Source organism: Belonocnema kinseyi, chromosome 10 (genome assembly GCF_010883055.1).
Source record: "Belonocnema kinseyi isolate 2016_QV_RU_SX_M_011 chromosome 10, B_treatae_v1, whole genome shotgun sequence".
Classification (NCBI taxonomy): domain Eukaryota; kingdom Metazoa; phylum Arthropoda; class Insecta; order Hymenoptera; family Cynipidae; genus Belonocnema; species Belonocnema kinseyi.
Window position 1 is genome coordinate 60,954,071 of NC_046666.1, and position 21,678 is coordinate 60,975,748.

The 21,678-nt window shown below is 30.4% G+C and overlaps 1 protein-coding gene across 1 annotated transcript in view; it reads right to left on the reverse strand.

Annotated features, from left to right (window-relative positions):
• The window catches only part of LOC117181731 (talin-1), a 126,763-nt gene extending 112,396 nt beyond the window's left edge, over positions 1-14,367 (reverse strand). Inside the window, exon 1 of the mRNA XM_033374687.1 lies at positions 14,265-14,367. The gene's annotated coding sequence lies outside the window, so the exon portion shown is untranslated. The remainder of the gene's footprint in view (positions 1-14,264) is intronic.
• Positions 14,368-21,678: the final 7,311 nt, after the last annotated feature.

Consider the following 21,678-nt stretch of genomic DNA (forward strand, 5'->3'; position numbering starts at 1 on the left):
TATCTTGCAAACGAATGGAGATCATACAGCTAATATAAGAGAAAGGATAAAAAAGCAGAAGGGGTAATGAAACAGATATGGGGAATAGGAAAAAGAAGGTTAAAAAAATTGGAAAAGGAGAATGTGGTTATTTTACACACTGGTATGGCCGGTATTAGGTTATGGAGCAGAGATATGAGGATGGAAAGAAAGGAAAGATATTGAGAGTTTACAAGAAAGGTATATAAGGTGCACACTAGGGGCAGACTGGCGGACCCCAGGATATATGGTGAGAGAAGAAACGCAAAGGGACAAGTTAACTTTGAGAGCGGGAAAGAGGGCATGGAAATTTGAGACGATGCTGAGGGAGGGAAAGGGAGGGGAGCTGGCAAGAAAGTGTTTGGTGGAGGTAGAAGAGAGGAGAGGGAGGGCGATCGAATTAACGAGATGGGAAGAAGAAAGGAGGGAGTTCTTTAATTGCTAGAGACATAGGAGACGGACTGGAGTAAACTTTGAAAAATTGGAAAAAAAGGTGAGGGAAAGACAATTAATAGAGAGATGGGGAATGATTGAGAAATGAAAATACAATAAATGATATAAGATGAAAAAAAAGGAAGGGGTGCCAAAGTATTTAGAAAAGAGATGGGGAGAGAGAAGATGGACCAGCATAGCAAGATTTACACTGGGAAAAAGAAGAGAACAGAAAGTGTAGAATATGTGAATGGGAGGAGGAAACATGGGAGCATGTATGGGAAGGATGTAGGAGAGGAATGGAAGATAAAGGAAGCTGGCAAGAAAATGTGGTTAAGATTCTAAGGGAAGATGGATTAGGAGAAGAATGGATGAAGGAGACATTATGAATAAAGAAGAACTTTTCAACACCATTAAAATTTTTTTTTTTTAACACTCTAATCTACGCGGATAGAAATTTTAAGAGATTAACCCACGAAACTGCTCGTTGCTTTTATTCAAGCTTTGGCATAAGAACTAAGATCTCGGAATCCTTGATTTTAGATCAACGGCCGTTGCTTTAAAAGCATGGGTTCCGAGAGATTAGTTCTTGCGCCAAAGCTTGAATAAAATCAAGGAGCAGTTCTGTGAATTAATCTCTTGAAATTTCTGTATTAATTATGCAACCGTGAGTGCGACCCGTACGAGCAATCATCGAACAGACAGCGTGAAATCAGATGGAGTCAAACGGAGTCGAGAGCAGTCAGTGCGAGTCTACAGGTGTAGATGGGAGTGGACAGCAGTCAATGGACTTTCAGAGAGTGTTCATTGAAATTAGTGACATGTCGCTATTGAAATCACATTCAGCTCACAGGAAAGAAAGCAATCGCATGAAATCCTATGAAGTCCGAAATTAACTCATATGAAATCAAATGCAATCGTCGGCAAAGTTTCACCTAACTTCGGAGTGAATGGCCCTTAGGAAAAAACATAGGAGTTTCAGTGTGGACATGATGAATAAATGAATGAATGAATGGTGGGTTTTCATATATAATTAATATACATTTTGAAATGCTATTCTTCCTTGAAAATGGATATAAATTTACTAGATGATGAAATTGAAACAGGACAATTTCAATACGTGATAAAAAAACATTTGTAGATAAATTGAGAAATAAAGATACGCCCGAAATCTTTTAATCAAATTTTGGGGTCCAGAGCTAATTTTCTGAGTAGCCTAAGCCTAAACCAGGCAGTAAACTTTCACCCCAAAAGTGTCGAGACTAAGATACGATCCAGATACCAGACGTGCCTAAGTGGTCTGATTCAATTGGCTATATAAGCAAATGAAAACGTCTGATGGAAGAGGCTAGCTTGGAAACTTCACGGAATGAAATTGTCCATTTATTGTGAGAAGAACCACATGACCACTTGCGTGCAGTTGACACTTTCCACGGCTTTTGTTTTCCGTCGTCGTGTGATAGAATAAAATGCAGCGAGGGAAAACAAAAAGGATTCAGAGAAAGAGAGACTTTTATAAATGGACTTCCTCCGTCACTGAAAAAAAAATATAACTCTGGCTCTGTCTGATAAGAGGAATATTTTGGTGACCTAGATTAGTTTGTTTCAGAATTAATATCCAGCCATTTTTCATTTCGCGAAAGAGTTAATGAATTTTTCTCATAGGTAGTAAATGATAAAACAATAATTATTACTTATGTGAAATATATAGACTACAGAACGCTATGGTGAGATTCAATTTATTAGATTAAAGGCCGTACATAAACTCTGTTACTACTTTTGGACTTTTTATCCCCCCCCCCCCCTTGCAGATCAGGTTTGCCACCAACCAACTAATTTAGCCGTTTGCTAAACATAGATTTCACGTTAATGCTGCGGTTTTTCACTTTTTCAGTTTTTTCAATAGGTTTAATTGCTAATATGACAACGTAGCCGTGTAGAAAACTGTAAATTTCGGTATCAAGAATAATAAAAATATACCAATTTTAGACTTCACATCTGAAAATGCTAGCTTTCACACAGGGGAAATTGGGTGATTTTTCAATAAAATAGGGGTATAAATAATTTTTATTAAAACTAGTGTTAATACCATATTGAATTCAACATGAAACACTTTGTATTCCTGAGATTTCAGGTCGTAATATATTACACACAAAAAAATTTTGTAGTCAAATTTAACCTAAAAGTAAATTTTTCCACCAAAAATGCTTTTCCACCATAAAGGATTAATTTTAAGCCCCAAATTTGACTTCTTCTTTAACCTTAGAAATAAATTTTTAACTAACATGATGAATCTTTAACAACAAAAAGATGAAAATCAAAGTGTGATATTTGTGCCTGACGGAGGTTATGTTTTATCTATATACCCCCCCCCCCCCCCCCCCCCCCTAGAAACTTAGGGTGAATAGTGTGACCGAACTCGCGCTTGTTGATGAAATGAGGTAAGGTAATCCACTCTAAAATAAGCCAGAAGATACATTTTTAATCTGGAAAAATATGCCGGAAAATAAACTTAAAATCCATGAAAACATACCAGAATAAAATAAGCAAAGTATTAAATTTTATTTTCATTCGTGCAAGAATTTGTAACCAAATCCATCAATTTAAATTTTAATGTTATAATGAAAAAAGACATAAAATATGCAACTGTTTGTATTTTTCTCTTAAGTCTACATGGCTAGTTGATCACGTGACCAGATTCCTAACTTACCGACACTTTTTTTATTTACTAACTTATTTTCACTAAAGCTCCACATCGAGTTGAAAATTTGGGATAATAAATAAAAAGCACTAAGAAATATGAGACTGGTCCTAAATTTTAATAATTATGAAAAAAGCAACAATAAAATTGTTTATAAAAAAATAAGTTTTTTATAATTATAAAAATTTAGGACCAGTCGTCCCACCTTTCTTAGTACTTCATACTTTCTTTCGTCGGTAAAGTAGGTATCTGCCCACGTGACCATATTCCTATCTTACCCTCACTTTGTTCATTTCCCAACTTATTTTCACACGAAGAGCCACATCTAGTTGAAAATTTGGGATAATAAATAAGAAGCACTAGAAAGGTGGGTCTGGTCTTAAAATTTAATAATTATGAAAATAGCAAAAAAAATTATTTACAACACAAAACTTTTGTTATAATTAAACAAATTTAGAACCAGACCGACCATTCTTAGTTCTTCTTGTTTAGTATTCCATGTTTTTAACTGGATGTGGCGCTTCGTGTAAAAATAAGTTAGGAAATAAAAGAAGTTTCACGTGACCCACTCGTCACATAGCCTTAATCTAAAACTAGTCATTTGTGTGGAAAGCCCAAAAAGCATACAAAATTATCTCTTTCTTTCCACATTTGAAATGACCCGCCTCTAACAAATGATTTAAAAACCATTTTTTTTAAATTCTTTCCACATCCTGTAATATGGTAATTAATTCAATGGTTTTCCACATCCAGAATGACTGACCATTGACCTATGTTAATCACTATAGTCTGATGGCCAATCGCTGAGTTTTTATTACTGTTATTCATTTCTTTAAATATAATTTATCCACTATTTTTATCGATTAACTTACTATGGTGACTTGAATCTTTAATAAATTGTCAAAACTGAGAAATTCCTTAAGTGGCCAATCATTGTACCGATTATCCTATAACGAGATTTTGATTCTCTCCCAACATGCGTCCAAAACAAGCAAATCAAGTTTGAATGTCAGCGACGAAGTCTCAACTGGACGGAATTATTTTATGAAAACCCCATGCAGAATTGACTGGGGTTGCGGCAGAAACCCTACAAGATATCTACCTTACCATCCGAAGGGAAAGGGTTAAGCTTGGGGATGTTAATTGTAGTAAAGTCTCGTTCCAAGCACTTATCCCAACGATTCTGTAACGAAGCCATTTGTTTCCTTCAGGGGAGAAAGAAAGAGTACCAAAAAGGGTTCCAGAAGGAGCGACAAAGGATAAAAAAAGAAATAAGGATGTGTATAAAAAAAGAGAGATAAGAGGAACAAACTATCGAGAATGAGATCTCGGTTAGACTAAGGGGGCAAATTGGATGATTGGTCGAAATTACTTTGATTTTCCTTTGCGGTGAAATACACGCGGGAGGGTGCCTGATAACCAAAATTATATCCAGAAAATGGTGACTAGGTCTCGGACCAGAATAAGTGCGGCTAACGCAACATCGAAATGAAAGCGAGACTTGAGAGCCACTTTTAGAACGAATATTTTGAAATAGGTAACAGGACAAAATAAAACGATCATAACATTAAACACAACACTTAATTAGTAACAAAAGTGGATTTTGAGGTCCTAGTAGATTCACTTCAGACTTTGGAGAAAGATTTGAACGAAATTGAGGGGCCTTTTCTAATATTTGCCAATTCTTTTTATAAATTCAATATAAATTACCTGAAAACTATGCTAAGTATGAAAAATTACTCAAAATAATGCAGCTACAGAGGCACAATGTCAAAATTGTGTTTCTTCTCTATAAAATATAATGACCACATAATTTTGACATTATGTCCCAGAATAAGAGCGCTTGAATTTTCATTCTTTAGTTATCCAGGGTGACCGGAAAAAATAATTTGTTAAAGTACCTGACTTTTCCCTGACTAATTTTTCATTTTCTCTGTCCATTAGAATAAAACAATTTCAGATTAAGATTTAAAAATTTCAGATATATTTATTTGAACCAAAAAAGATGACTTTTTTACAATAAAAAATGAATTTTCAAAGAAATAATTGAATTTTCAACAAAAAAAGATGAACAACAACATAGTTAAACTTTCTATAAACTAATTCGTTTCAATAAAAAATTTAAGTTTCAACAAAATAATTGTTTTTTAAAACAATGTGTTGAAGTTTGAACCCAAAAAGATGTACTTTCAACAAAATCGTGGAATTTTCAAAAAAAAAAAATTAAATGTCAATCAAAAACAATTGCATTTGCAACCTAATAATTTTTTAGTCAAGAAGGAAAAAAATGCAACCAAATTGATGAATTTTCAAGCCAAAATACGAATTTTCGGGAATTGAATTTTCAATCCGAAAATATAAATTCTCACATAAATAGTTCATTTTTAACCAAAAAGAATAGCCCTCTTAACGAAAAAAAAAGAGAAATTTCAAACCAAGATAATTTTTCTACCAAAATTTCCAACAAAAAAGGTTGCATTTTCAGCGAATAACTTAACAGTAGATATTTCAAAAAAAATAAATAAATAAACTTCAACAAAATATTTAATCCTCAACCAAGGAGTTTCAACCAAAAAGTTGCAAATTCATCCCAAAACGACAAAATTGTTACTAAACAGATGCATTTTTAAACTAAAACGTCGAGCTTTCAACCAAACATTTGAATTTTCAACCAAAAAGGATGAGTTTTTTAACGGAATTCTTGAACTGAAACTATAATCATCAGGAGGAAGAAACTGCAAAAAATAGAAATATAAATTACTTGAAATTTTTGCAAGATTGTTCAAAATCCCTGACTTTTCCGTGACCAATCAAATTCCCTGAATTTCTGTTGATTTCCAGGTTTTTCCTAACCTACAACCAACCTGTTTTCTCATTTGTATCTAGGATAATTGTTTCGACAGTTTAATTTGAGAGATTACGCGCTACCTCGCAAAGTTGTTGGATTATTTATATTTTAAATGATTAAATAAATTTGTAAAAAATGCCTTCTTGAAATATGAAACTCTTATCAAATAAGAGATAAGTTTATCCTCTCCTATAATCTCTTGCTCAGTAAGTATGAAGACAACGAATAGTGAATGATCATAAGATGAACGCAAAACACTCGGCAAATTAAATAAAGCTGACATCAACTGCACGTACGACGCTTTTCTGTGGCGGAAATTACAGTACCTCATTCTCGTTTATGTTCGGTCATAAGTTTGAATAATATTTTAGCGCTCAAGTGAAATTCCTTCGAATACCTGATTATTGACCATTTAGTTCTCACGTATTTTAAACATTGCAAGCAATTTTAATTCAACCTCTGATTCTGTAAAACTGTTCTTCCTTGCAACTTTATGAAAATCAGATTAATATTTATAGTAAGGAATAAAACTCAATTTCACAAACTTTACTGGAAGTTTGTAAAGCATCATTGAAAGAGTTTGCTGACATTCTGCAAAGACAATTTAAAATAAAATGAATCCATAAGAAAAAAAGTACTAAAGATGAAACTTTATAATCAGCTCGAGAAAAATTTAATAGAATCTTCAGCTTTTTATCAAACTTCTTAAAGCTACAACGATCTTTTAAAAACAACTGTTTCAATGAACTCGACAAATGGTTTCTAGTTGCTAATATTCTTTGCAGACATAGTATATTTCTCGCATGATTGAAACCGTAATTATGAAATTTAATTAAATTTAATAAAGACAATCATTGCATATTTTGATCATTTAAATATTTGTGAGAAATAAAAATAGATTGAGATTCATATGCTCGGTGTTATATAGCCATAAAACTAAAAGCTTGCTGGAACAAGTTATGCAGAAAAAATGTACGTAGTGCTTATCTGGATGAGTGTAATATGAAAAAATGAAGTACAGTTTCAGTTTTGCATTTCATTTAAGAGATTTTCCAACGGTGAATGAAATTGCCATTGAATACTAATAAATTCAAGATTTAACATAATACACTCATTCAAGATCGGCGGCGAGGACTAAACTCAGGTAATTTTTGTACTATTTTTATGATAATATTTAGAAAACTTGTTAGATTTTGAATGAGAATTACAAACTCAATATTTAGTCAAGTAATATAGTGATAGTTTTATAATGCTTTTATATGCGTAATCTAAATGTTGATGAATAATTTCACCTATCATTGAACTTGTAAAATTAAAAAAATTAATACTAATTATTCTGAAATGACGAAATATCTTGAAATTCTTTTTTAATTAAGGTTCTAGTGAAGTTATCTCAAGCTCGAAAATGAGCATTGATAAAAATTATTGATAAAATGGAGGAAAATACTCCCATTGTCAATTGTAACTAATACAATTAGATTGTAGAATGTTAGGTCATAAAGCAACTGGGCTGAATCTCGACCTTTTATGACCACTCGTCTATCACTTTCTGTACGCTAATGTACATATACAGCCTAAGATGTCGAAGTTATTTTTTGTTAGTTGTATTTTTTATATGCTTGAAGTTTTGAACGTTTAAATGAACGCATTTTTTCACTGATAATGCTGTACACTATAAGGGCTTAAATGTTTGTTCAATTATATTGTAAATAATATATTTACTAACAAAAAATTGTAATACATATTTTTAATTGTAGTTGGAACCATATTTATGGATAAAATAAACTTGGTCCCGGCTATCCCGGTATATATCATCAGTCACGGACCCCTTTTCAGTATTGCAATCAAGTGATTTGATAAGAGCAGTGTGCCTAATTTGACATTTTGGACAAAGTCTGGGTATTACCCCATCATTCACGCACTGAGTTGCAGCCACGTGCATGATGGGGCACCTACAGTTTATGGTGGGATCCGGCCCATCAGAACATCTGTAAAGGTACATAGCAAAATTTCAAGGGGAACCGTCTCATTGAACCCTGGACCTCTATCGTGAAGTCCGAGTGCCCAAACAACTGAGCCACCGAGGCTCTTAAATCTATATTAATATTATTTCGATAGTTATTTGCGAGGTTATTTGTCAATAGTTATTTAGAGATATGTTGATTCTTTCTCTGCAGGCAAGTGTTGCAATTCTTATTCAATCCTAATGCTGTAGCATTTATTTTATTCCACAAAAGAGTCTTTCGAAATGAATCCTTTGGTACGTTTTTATTTAAAAAATTCGATTTAGAAAAAATATTATTTATAAAATTTACAATTGTATGATTACTAAATACATTTTTAAAAATAAAATGTACCAAAGAGATTTGTACAGAATCTCGCAAAGAATAAAATGAGCTCTACTACATGAGATAATTAGAATGTTATAACTTTATCCTAAAGAGAAAGACAAAACTCTAAATAATTGATATGAAATAAACAATTTGAATCTGAATTTTTTTCTGCTTCTAAAGTTCGCCTTCAGTTTTATTCCAAAATTAGGTGAAATTAGTAATCGCAACATTCTCCTTTATTTTATCAATAATTTTTAACAATGATGATTTTTTTAATTTAAGATAACTCTATTATATACTTAAATACCATTTGAATTTTAATTAAAAATATAATTGTTATAGGGAAGAAATAATAGAATTTTAAATATTAAATGTAAGAGTTGAATAGTATTTAATATTCACCATTTAAAATCAGTGACGTTCCTGACTCGATTTGTATCAGTACAAAGTGGTGACGAAATCAATTGGTGCAATCGTGCATCATCGCTTCTAACTTACTTCATTGCAGCAGCTCATAGTAACGCAACGAATCTTCAGATATCTATAGGCGTCTTTTTAACACAAGTGTGCTTCGTTTTAAACAAACGTTGCATTTAAAGTTTTAATAAACGCAAAAGTAAGTACTCTTATCATAAGGAGATAAAATTTTTTGAGTCATTTTTTATGTGGAATTCAATAATCCAAAGAAGTCGCATTTTGTATTCATTTTTTATTTTCCGCTAGGTCGATTTATGCCTGAAAATGAATTGCCCTATTTTCGAATTTTTTTAAAATAAAAATTTAAGGCTAAAAAATTTTTTCACTCCTAAAAAGTATTTATTATTTATCGAGGAATAAGTACTAAATTTTATGAAACAAATAAAGTTTTGAGGGTACTATTAAGCTTAGAATACGAAAGTTTGTAATTTCATAACAATTAATGGTTCTGAAATGGAAATCACTCTCTATACAAAATGAATGTAATATATTTATACCGGGTGTCTGAAAAAGTCAACTTTAAATCAAGCCTTATTTTCAACAACTAAAAATTCAATGAAATCAATAAGAAAAACTAATAGAAACGTAGAATTGTAGCGAAACTAACCTTAATTTTATCAACTAACTCACATCTTTTCCATGTAAATGATATAGGTAAAAATATATTTTACAGTACTACAGGAATCTTTTCACTATCTTAATATTCTCCTTACATTGTAGAAAACTCCATTAGCATATTATACATAGCAAGAAAAAAATGTTTATGGGCTATTTCGGACCATTAATTGTAATGAAATTACAAATGTTTGTATTCTCGTCACGGTAGTTTCTCCAAAAATGATATTCTGTTTCATACAATTTGAGACCTATTCCTCAATAAATAAGAAATACTTTCTAGAAGTAAAAGACTTTTTTAGCTATAAATTTGTTTTTTAACATTTAAAACTAAAAAAATGTACTGCAACATTTTTTCACGAAATAAAAGAAACGTAGAGGATAGTGTTAGCAAAATTCAGACACACATTATTTTTGGGCACCCTAATTGGAACATTTATCTTATGTTAGATGCATTTGACTATTTTTCATGCTTTTAAAGCTTCCTCAATTTGATCTACATAATATATTTTCATTTTAAAGCGTAAATTTTTAAAGCAATAAGTCGAAAAAAATTCGCAAATTAAACGTGACCAGTTCCACAGAAAAAAAGTTATTGAGTGCTGCAGGTAAATTTTGAAACGGCTAAAAATTGAATATGTGTCGGCGAAAGTTTCACCGAGGTTAGGAGAATCATTCTGACATCATCTACTGTGTTAAGCTCAAGTAAGAAAATTTAGGTATAATATATAATCGATAACGGAAAACACAAACAAAATATTCTTCTTTTAAAGCACTTAGAAAAATCCAATGGACAGCTAAGAATAGCCATTTTGCTCCAATTTAATTAAGTTAAACGACGGTAGATAGCACTGGAAATCGTATTTTTCGCTACTTTTTGAATTAAAATAGAGCTATCATGAGGCGAAAGATAATCGAGGCAAGGTTAAAAATGAGAAATTATTTTCGATTTGTGTAAAGTTTAACCGGCAAGCATAATTTCCGTTGCAGCGAATCTTTCACATGGAACCAATGTAAACTTTATCTTTCGTTTTTTTCTGTATCCACGATTATATTTATTTATATTTTTATATTGTTAACTGTGGGAACGCCATTAATCTGTTTTTGTAGTATGTATTTTGAACTTCAAATAAAAGTAGTAGATAGAAAATAACTATTGTCAGATTTAAATTAAACGTTTTTCGCCACGGGAAAAATCGATGACCGATTGGGTTTTAAAGCTAATAAAAAAATTAAGTTTCTCCTTAAAATAATCTATTTCATGGAAAACCAATTCTAAAAATTAAAGTTTACAGTCTGCTGCATGATGTGAAATGGATTCAATCCGGTTTCAATCAAATTTAATAAACAAAGTAATAAGTTCTGTAGTTTTTTACACGCAAAATCATGCGTCAGATTTACGCGCGTACTCACTACTATTTAGGAAGACTGAGCACAACACGTACTTTAAACATACAGAACACGCGTCGACTATTTATAAATCATGACCGGAACTTCACTTTCCGTTACGCCAGACACATTCAATTTTTTCTTCATCTGCAATCGCACCTGAAATTTACCAAATAGCGCAGAACCCACCTTTATTTTATGTTTAATAGACACCCGGTATATTCACATTTTACCAAATCAGTAATCGTGGGAGTAAGTAGGTTTTACGAAAATAAACACGATTTATTTTCACATAACAGTCATAAATCCATCTGTAATCCCCACTTCCTTCCTTCCCATTTTGGTTTTTACTATTAAATGATTTGTTACGATAACAGTTAATTTTTGCAATATTGTACACTTTGAGACTTTAGGTTCTTTCGACATAATCACTTTATAATTTACGGAATGAAAAATAATTCAAATGCCAATAACCTATATGAATATCTAATTTCAGGTTAATGCGCTCAATTCTCATCCGAAATGGTTTGCAGATAAGTCTCGTTCTTTAATTAGTCACAGTTAATGATTCACTTGGCATTGACACTTTAAAAACTTTAAGACATTTTATTAAAATAATGGAACTGGGAATCAAAATCGAGTGTAGCCAGTATTTTATATGAATAATTTTGTGTATTTATTTTAGAAATAATCAGCATTAAATAAGGAAACGCCACAGACCGATTTTTTCGATATTGTTGTGCATTGAAAACAAAAAAAATGACCCCTGTGACCCCCATTTGATAATAAAACACACAGACTTACATTTTAACCCAAAAATATCAAAAACCTAGATTGAAGGCAATTGCTTTTTATCATTCAAATAATCATTCAAATATTTTAAAGGAATGTTCCATTTTGACATTTCCTTTCAGAACTATTTTTTTTATATTAAGTATTATTGAAATTATCTTAATTGTTATATTTGATCAACTTAATTTGTCCATAATCAAGATTTTTTATAACCTATTTTATGTGAATAAATAAATAATTTTGTACGAATATTATTCAAATCTATAGTGAAAAACTAGCTATAAATAGTAAAAAATCTGACTTAAAAAAAATTATTTTATTACTTTTTTGGCAACTACCTAAACTGACTGATATCCGAATTTTGAGATCTTCAAATTTTTCAATTTTCAAAGGTTTAATTTTTAAATTAGCATAGTTTAGAACTTTTTCAAATTGAAAATAATTCAACTTCGAATCACAAAGTCAATCTTTTAATGTAAGAGAATAAGATTGATCAAGTGAACAAAAAAACATTCAAGACTGTGCATTTTTTTATTTGTCGCATTAAGATTAGTTAAAAATTAATCGAATAATCGCCATGGTTGAGAATTTTTTAAAAACGTCTTTCCATAATAGAGGGTTGCCCACATATTACGTAATGCCTTTAGGGTTGGAAGGGGGGGGGGGGTCTAGGTGAGCGTTTACTGTCCTGTTATGATGGAGGTGGTGGGTGCGTCGAGAAACGTTACGTAGGAGTTTTTTAAAAATGTAATCATTATCGAAAAAGTTCGAAAATAGTATAAAAGGATAGGGAGAAGTGAAGTAAATGATGACAAAAAATTGTTTGACGCACGTATTAAAGTTGAAGTATCATTTCAGGAGCACCGATGATTAAAAAAAAAAGTTTAGACATCACTTTTGGCCACTGCAAAGGGGTTAAAAGTTTTTTGATTTAACCACGAAATTCTTGGAAATTAAAAAAGCCAAGGATCAAAATTGAACATCACGCAGTCCAAAAATTGATCGCTGGATTCTTCGTTTTTTTAAATACCTAATAATTTGGCAATTAAATTTTGTGAAGTTCAACAAATTAAAAACAGTTTTCGATAAAAAAAACGAAACAAAAAATCATAGTTTAGAAAAAATAATTTTTGGATCAAGTTCATATTTGAAAAAATACTAAAAAATTATGTTTTTCTGTACTGGGTTATAGGTTGATTATCTGCAATTTAAAAAGAAGGATTTTTCATCCATGTAATTAGATTTGTTGAAACGGAAGGAAAACTTAGTTTCAAAGATGATTTTTTATAACATATGACTTTATATTATTTGTTATCGAAAACCGTAAACATAACAAATTTGGAATCATTTTTACGAACACAGAAAACTTCATTATAATTAAAAAATCAGGTTACTAAAAAAATTACGTAACAAAGGGCGGGGGGTGGGGCATTGTCTATTGTTGGGATAGAGTTACAAGAGCGTCCAAAAAACGTTTAAAAACCATTTCCTAATAATATATGGACGACCCCTAACTTTTAATATTAACTAAACTATTCACGTTCTTCAGTCTTATAATTAATAATAATTGTGGCCAATTGCAATCTTAATTTGCGAATTTGTTTAAAGATAAAATATAATATTGCTGAATTGCTTACTTGTGTCGCATTACTTGTTTACATTGCACCCGCAATGCATTTGAAATATAAGCAACTACAACTTTTTAAATTTAATGGTCATTTTAAAAAAAGGATCTCAAAATAGGCTTAAAAATAAGGGCTGCAGTTGAGTGTTAATTTCGAAAATAAAATATTCTAAAAAATGCCGATTGTTTACGTATTTAAAAAATGATTATGTCAAACTATTTAAAAGATTAAATGTACATTTGCAATAATTCAATCGCGGGTATATTTCGTCAATTTGTTCAAAGCCAAATATTATAATATTGCTGAATTGTCCAGATATGTCACTTTACTTGTTTACGTATTGCACTCGAAACGAAATAAAAAAATCTGCAACAACTTTTCTTTAAACTGGAATGCTATTAATTTCTTATTTTTTATGGATGCAGGCTTATGTTGCAGGTTAAATTCTGTATTTGCTCCACTGTACATCCCTCAACTCTCTTTTAACCTCTCACACCCCGCCTATTGATTTTCCCGGGGTACTATTGTTTTGGCATGTCGCGTGTTTCGTCCACCGGGAAAAAAGCGACACAACCGCAGTAAAATGCGCGCGGCTTTAAAAAAATGGAATGGGGAGATAAAATCATTAAACCCGATGAAAAATCACAGCCGAGAGGAAAAAGTAGGCGAATCTGCGACGAATTCGTTGGATCTGTCAATTTAACTTATTATGAATCATCTCTATTTCTGGAGACACCCGTTGCATGAATCCTCACCCCCCTTTAGTGTTTTGAGGTTAGCTTTTACTTCGCCCGGGCTACCAGTTACTCACTAACCGATTTTTCCAAAAAATGAATAGATTTTCGATTGCGAATGACATTATTTTTTGTAAATTTAAAAAAGGAGATAAATTGAAAAAGGATTGACCGCTGACGTCCAGACGAGGACAGCACGCCCATCTGTCGGAAAATCGGAGGAAAATCAATAAGACAGCTAAAAAAAAGGGGGATTTTTTGTTTCTGCGGATTCAGGGGTTACTTGGCAATTTTACTCACCGTTGCAAATATCCATAGGTGTAAAGGGTAGTCCTCCCTGTCGTTTTAAAACAATTTGTCACTTCTGCAACTACCTCACGTCTAACAACACTTTTGCGACTCCCACTCGGTCCTCCGTCAGTCCGATTTCGTCGTTCCGTTCCTGTCGTCTGAAAACAGTGAAGGCGTTGTTAAAAATCGTTCGGGTTCTTCGGTGCCCTTTTTCTTATAATGTTTATTTATTTATTTTCTAGGAGAAATTAAAAATTAGGTATTTATATCAATTTACTTCTAAATGAACAGGTTTTCTACCCAGCAGAAACGTTCGGCAATTGTTCCATTACAAAAAAGTAATTTTTTCGCGAATCTAGAAAAATCATTGTATAAAATCATTATAAGAAAATCAGTATAGAAATAAAGAATGTATTAATATTGAAAAAGTGGATGAAGAAAATAAAAAAAAGTACAAAGGAATGATTTTTTTATTTAAAGTAGGACTTCAAAAATTTTGTGGGAAATTTCAAAGAATTTCGATGGATTACAAGCAATTTCGTAAGATTAAAAAAATATTCAAAGCATTTAAAAATTTTTCTAATATATTCACAGGTTTTGACGGATTCCAAACGATTTCAACAAATTTTAAAGGACTTTCACAAATATTAACGCATGTAAAATGATTTTATGGTATTTCTAAACAAAAAAACTAATTTAAGTGATTCCATGGTTTTTCAAGAGATTAAAAATATTTTTTTTTGGATTTTAGTGGACGTTTACGCTTCCCAAAAATGCCAACGAATTTAAAAGTATTTTTAGGATTTTCAAAGGACTTCCACGAATCTTAAGGCCTTGAAAATTAATTTATTGTATTTCTAAATATATAAACTCATTTCAAAATATTCCATCGGTTTTCAAGACATAAAAAATATTTCCATGGATTTCAGAGGATTTTTACGTTTTCCCATGATTTCGAGAGATTTCGAAGATTTCTAGAGATTAAAACGGTTATTTTAGATAACATTAATGAATTGCAATTTATTTTACGGGATTTCTACTATTTCAACAATTATTGAAGGAGAGAAAATTATGGTTTATAGAAACTGCAATTATTTGAAAGATTTTGTGGGTATTTTACAAATTGCAATTGGTTTTAACAGATTTTAAAAGATTTTAAAGATATTCCAACAGGTTTTCATATGAGAGCCAATTAAATCTAAAGAGATTATGAAGGTGTCAAGGGAATTCACAAATGTTTGTTGTGTGCATTTTATTTTTGCAGAACCGCTATATTTTTGTGTACTTTCATATGAGATTACGAGTAGTCCAAAAAATCTTTCTTTTGTAGTTTCTCTTACTTTTTACATTAATTCCTTCAATATTTTTGTATTATTTATTCCAATACTGATTATCCTATAATTGTTGTGTTTTTTTTTGTAATGATTTTCTTTAATGAATTTCCTATAATCCATGGAATCTTTAAAAATCTCTTGCAATCTTTTGCGATCCCATGCAATCTTGCAATCTAGTGCACACCAAAAATCCGAGTATATAATTAACCCTTCGGTTCGTAATAATGTAAGTTTTTATTAATTCTATGATTGTAACTGTATTCTTAATAAACTACATTTCTTTGAAAAAGAAATTAATAATAATAATAATTAATAATGCTGTATAAATAATAAAACTTTATTTATATTGATTTACTTATTATAAATTTTCTGTTTCACTCAGTACACTTTTGCGATTAATTGTTACTTTTTATGGATGAAATACGTTATTGTATATAATATTTGATACGGTATGATTAAAAAATAGTTCATAATTCAAAACGGCCTAACTCTTCACAGGCAATCAAAAGTCATTTATTACTGTTTATTAATAACAAAAATAATTCAATTATATTTTCTCAACAATTATATTAGATAGTAACTATTAATTATTAACTAACCACTACTAAATAAATTAATAAGTCTATTCATATAAAATACTGTTTGAAGATTAATTGTTGGCATGTCCACAACAATGCAATTGTCGGTTGTCGTTCCATTGTCTCTTTTTTTTAACTTTTTCTTTTTCCAGACATTTGGAAAACCATTGCCTTTGAAAAATCGCTTTCAAAAATTCGTAATTACAATAGTCTTATCGTAATTTTAAACAAAATGAGGGTGGTAATAAGACCCGTTAAGATCAACTTTTTGTTGAGTGCAATTAAATTTATTATTTCCGGAAGCAATTAAAAATATGCGTGTTTTTTGCCGTTACGGAATTTTCCGTAACACTATATCCCCACTTCCGGCGTATTCGGGGCTAATGCCACAGAAAATTCCGTAATACTAACATTAGGGATACTTTTGACCGTGATTAGTCTTCGCAAAATACTGTAAAAATAGCCAGTCCCTTAAAATTTTTTAATGTATTAAAAGGCTTTCAAATTGGCAAAATTATAATATAATCTATTGAAATTTTCAACGAAATTTAAAACCCTTAAATTATTTTTGAATCTACTGGCAAATACAATATAAAATCATTTTGGATCTATAGAAACGCCAAATTTTTTTATATTGTTCCTCTGGAATTCCCTTGAATCTCTTACAGTTCTTTATATATTTTAAATTTAAGAAAACAGCGAGGCTTCTCTGAAATCTTAAAAAATATTTAGAATTATATAATTTGTTTTAACCTTTGAAATTTATACAGAAATACTTTCTAAATAAAGTTCTACAATGAATTGATACCAAAAATTATTTCAAATCCTTTCCCCTCTTATAAAAAATTTTAATTCATAATTTCCGTTAAATAATAACACTGTTACTATATTGGTGAGATTCGTATAATTTTCATTGTTTATACTTTGAAGCAAGTTATATTACGTTTAAAAATTTCGGATTTTTATAGAGCAACTTTTTAGTAAAAATTATTTGACAATGATCAACACAGTTTTTAATTGCTTGTACAATCGTAATAATTGAATTTTATCTCAAATAAATTACACTGACATGTATTCCTTATTATATTTATTGTACAAATATATGCAACAAATTATTAATATAAATTAGTATTTATTGATTATATTAGACAAACAAAATATTATAGAATTTATAATTAATTAATTATAATATTAAAACAAACTTATTAAATCATTACATTATAGCCTTGGACCTGAAACAGCGCAGTACTTCCCTGTCTTGCTACAAATAACTAATCCAAACAAACAGTCTTTTCTCTAAAAATACGATTTCGGCGCATATTTTCCATGGCTCTCATAAGAATTACATCACATCCAGTCTACAAAAAATTAGTTCAAGTTTTTTTTATATTTTCCAATTTCTGCCAATTATTATTGATGCAAGTTTCATTCATATCTTTAATACTCCCACACTACTGCAGATTGTAAACAGACTTTTTTTTAAAATGCGTTGAAAGTACATATTGAAGTTTATCATGTAAGAAAAGATAAGATAATAGTATTTTATTCCTTTTGGAGTAATTTTTCCTTTTGTGACCTGGAAATTTATAAAAGACTCCATCTTTAGGAATGCAGGAGAATACGTGTCCACGCCAAATTTGGTCATCCCAGTCTGCATCCAGGGAGATACGTTTCTTCTGTAGGCAATGGGCAATTATGCAAGAGACGTTGCATTACCTGGTCTTCTTGTTTTTCATTATATTTTGGGGTTTTCTAAATTTTGTCAATTTTTGAGGAGCTGATCCCACTTTAAAAATACATTATACCTTTCGTCAGTTCGTCGGAAGTTTACTCATAACTGAAGGCAAAAGATATAAATTTTCAAGGATGTTGGAGAACATGTACATATTGCTTGGTAATTTTGATAAACTTATTTGCATAATATTCTTTAATTCCATTTAAAATTCTAGCAAAGAAGTTTATGCCTATAAGAAATCATATTTAAATTGTTCTTTGTTTAGCAATTTAAATGCTTGGAAAAAGAAATCTTGGTGAAAATTTATTTTTGCAACAAAATAAAATAAATTACAATAAAATAGAACCATGTGAAAATTGTAATTGGTTGTGAAAATACACTTGCGCCAGGAAATATTTTCATTTTATAATCATAATGTGCTTCGATTGCACAAGTTGTATTTCAGAATACATATCTTCTTAAGGTATCCATCGAGAATGCTATGTACTCCATATCGAATTAAATTAATGACATTTCGTATTCTAAACTTCATTTTCAAGCATTAAATCAATATTTTATTAATACAGAATCCTATAAATTATTCAACAAAGATTAGGTAATCGACAATTTGTTAACGCGATGAAAGTTAAACTTATAAGATACAGAGTGGGTCGAGCATTTGCGTATATATAAATTATTTAAAACCATTAAACTTTTATTTAATATGCCGAGAATCCTACAAACAGTTATTCAAAATTTTAACAAGAATATGCAAAAAAGATCAGTTTTCATATAACAACAAAAATTAAAATATTTTAATATTGTTTAAAAGTAATTTTTTATTTAAAGTTTTAAAGTTTCTCGCAATCAAAAAAATTTATTTTCTTTCATTTTTCTCAAAAATTCAAATGCTAATTGAAATTTTTCAAATTTTATATTTTTCCATTTCAAATGTTTAAATTGTTCAATTTCGAAAGCTTACACTTAACCACTTAAAATTATAAGAAATTTTAATTGAGCTATATTTCAAATGCAAATCATTGATCTCATTTTTTTCTTTGTAAGCTGATTTAATTATTGTAACAATTATTATTAGAATTCTTCAGCATTTATATACACTGTGAAAGTTTTGAAACTGTTCAATACTAAATCATTTCAAATAATTTTAAGAAACACAATTGAATTTATAAATTTATAAATCCCCTCTTCGGTCCCTCTCGACACCAGATTTTGAAATATTATTTGTAATTATCTATTAATTATAATTATTTTTATAATCAGATTATCCATCATTCCGTTTGACTCCATTTATTTTTAATTTTTGAAGGACCATATACTTGAAATTTATTAAGGAAAAATGGTGAATTTTATTTTATTTTATTCTTTAAACATTAATTTAGACTACACTTTTGTATTAATTCTACAAATTATAAAAAGGCATTTTTTTATAGGGGAGGGTATGTTGGCGCACCTTAAAGAAAAAATTAAACGTAAAGACAAATGTAGAACCCTAAATAATGGAAAAATGTGCTTTAGGCAGCTTGATATCTTAATCACAGTTAGTAAAAAAATATATTCAAATAAAAAATACAAGAAAATAAATACGGCACCTGCGTAATGTTTCCCGACCCTTAGGATGATTTGGCGGAAAAAGATTCTTTGAATCAAAGAAAAATATTTATTGGCTCTCAGTTATTCCATTCTTGTTCAAAAAAATTGTTTTTTGTTCCGAATGAAAGTTAAACCATATTTAAAGTCATTTAATTCATTTTGAGTTGCTTTTTGATTAAATAAATAAAAAATCCCAAATAAGCGGTTTCTTTAAAGACAAATATTTATCTCAGTGTACGCTGACATTAATTAAATACTTTTCGAATTAAATTGCTCTTAAATTTTTAAAAGATACCCAAAACAATCAATGACATATTATGCAAGAATTAGGAAGATAAAACTATTTTCGTGAGACTAAATATCCTATTTTTGTTGTAGTAAATAACGGTACACCAACTAAGCATCCGCGGCAACTAACTATCCTACCTCTACTAAAAAAATCCGAATATTAATAAAAAAATTTCGATACAAGTAGCCCTTTTCCAGATCCCGATATGCGCAACAAAAAAATTTAGCTATTTGTACCGACATTTTTTCTACTAACTTATATAACTTTTGACCTAATTGAGATATTTAAGAAATATAAAAGATATGATTTAAGATAATAAGCCAATTTTTTTTTATTTATGCTATCACAAGAAAAATATCTTGTGAGTTGTATACGGGTTAAATAACTTTTATGGCCAGGAGAATTTTTTGTTTCATAAATGGAATTTTCGCATTTTATGATATCTTGTATAGCATTTTCCAGAAAAATAAAAAAAAATCAATGTTTTTTTCAGAGAACTGCAGTTGTAGTAGAACAAGCAATTCCTTTAACTGTACAAATCTGTGATTAACTATATTATAAATCCAATTGTCCGCGGTCTAAACATTTTAACTGACATTTCAGAAATTGTATACGGCGAAGGAAATTCGTTGTTATTTTTGCAATTTTCAATATTTATTTAAAATGTAAAATTTACACATTAGTTTTGGAACATTTAAATCAAAATTGAACATCATATGACAATTGAAGGGCAAGTTTTATATTTTTAAAAGTTTAGAATCGCAAGCCGAACATAGATGCGCTTGCAAAAATTTAAAATAGTTTATTGCAAAAATATTTTTAATGTTAGAAGTCGAGATGCGTCTCTCACATTCGTTTTCACAGCATCGAAGATGACGTGAAAGTAGCAACAAAAAACCTTCGACCCTTTCGACGCACAAATGCACTTAACTGCACACACACTGACATGTGTCTCACTGACCAATTCTAAGAGTAAACTGAGCCACTGTAAGAAAAAGAACGGATTTCCCATAAGACGTCATAAGCAGTTAACAGGCTTAGACCGCGGACCTATACTCGAGATACCAAAACGCAATTTTCGAAAATCCATTAAAAAACAACAAAAAAGAATTTTGCCGTTTCACTAGCAGGATATCAACTGCATATAAAAAATGTTGAAGAAAATACAGAAAATACCGTGCATAGTTTCAAATTCAAGACACACTTGTCGTTTGGCATACAAATTTATTCTTCGAATTTTACCCATTATTGTAAATCTAAATTTGCATCGACATTAAACTATCACAGAATGATAGGAAAAATAATGAATATATATATTTTCGATTTTCAATTGTCCATTTATACATAAAATTTCATAAACAAGTTGAATGACAAGAAACATATAAGCGATTTCTGTGAAAGTTGTCCTGCAGCTGGTTATGATTTCGTTTAAGGTAAAAAGGTCCTCTAAAAAAACAGTCGTATATTCTATCGTTTTGACGAGCTGATTTCCCTGAGTTCAAGGTTTTCCTTGACTTATGGCCACACTGAAAAACTACATTCTTTTTTTAGACTGAAGTGCAGACATTTAATTAACGTATGCTAAATATAATACAAGAGTTTCTCCTATTGCAATTTTTATCTTGATTTTTATCTTTAACTTGATCTGAACTTGACTGTAATACGAATGCTTGATTTATACACTTTACCACAGAGCACATTCTTCGCATAGTTTTGAAATAAAAGCGGAGGTAGATTATGCATGGAAGAAAAAGAGAGCGAAACGGTGTTTTCCTCAAATCGTGGGCGACACGCACGCACATGTTATGCACTTGCCGTACGTACTCGCTGATTGCGAAAGGTGCTCGGGCGACATGAATGACACCGACAGACAGAAAGACCGTTCGAGATTCGATTC